At 44.8% G+C, this 887-nt stretch overlaps 1 non-coding gene across 1 annotated transcript; it reads right to left on the bottom strand.

Moving 5' to 3' along the window:
* Positions 1–572: 572 nt before the first annotated feature.
* Positions 573–679, bottom strand: LOC136231647 (small nucleolar RNA R71). The gene has a single exon (XR_010690016.1). It is a non-coding gene; the product is annotated as a small nucleolar RNA R71 (small nucleolar RNA).
* Between the last annotated feature and the right edge of the window lie 208 nt (positions 680–887).

The raw sequence follows: 887 nt of genomic DNA on the forward strand, positions 1-887 counted from the left end.
CGCTATATATTTTACGAGCATCAAGTTTTTGGCGCCGTTGCCGGGGACTATTTTTGTTTATAACTAGTTTACTTTTGGTGATAGGTTTATATAATTGTTTGGAATTCCAAGAACCGAGGTTCTGGGAATTACTCATCATTGCACTTTGATTCTTAAGCTGATATTGTTCTTACAGGACGTAAAAGGGTGACACAATGGCCGAAGATCCATCGGTCATGGAGCTGTTGAGGGCAAAGCGGCCTATAAGCACCTCTGGCATCCTCGATCCGACAATAACAGCAATGTCATTTAAAATCAGACCAACAATGATTCAGATGATCCAGAACTCGGGACAGTTCGGTGGGGATTACTACGAAGATCCTAACTCACATCTTGACAAATTCATGGAATACTGCAGCACTTTCAAGTGTGAAGACGTCGCATCTGAACATATCTTCTAGAAGTTGTTTAGATTTTCTTTGAAAGAAGAAGCTGCAGAATGGCTACAATCCATTGAGCCAGGGTCTCTCACTGACTGGGACACTACAGTATCACCGTTTCTAGCAAAGTACTTCCCTCCGTCAAAGACTGCACAATTCAGAAGCGACATCACCTCGTTTAGGCAGTCCGACAGTGAGAACTTGCATCTAGCCTGGGAGAGGTTCCAGAAGTTGTTAAGACGGTGCCCCCACCATGGTTACCAGCGGTACCAGCTTGTTGACATGTTCTACTCAGGAATATCTCCTGTTAGCCGTGCCTTTCTGGATGCAGCAGCGGGAGGAAATGTATTCAACAAGCCTGCAGTTCAAGCATACAATCTGATGAAAGAATTATCTGAACGGAGCGCATGTTGGCAAGTTGAGAAGTCGGCTCCAAGAAGAGGCACAATAGCCAAAGAGTTCCCTGGA

This window comes from Euphorbia lathyris, chromosome 5 (assembly GCF_963576675.1).
Source record: "Euphorbia lathyris chromosome 5, ddEupLath1.1, whole genome shotgun sequence".
In the NCBI taxonomy this organism is placed as follows: domain Eukaryota; kingdom Viridiplantae; phylum Streptophyta; class Magnoliopsida; order Malpighiales; family Euphorbiaceae; genus Euphorbia; species Euphorbia lathyris.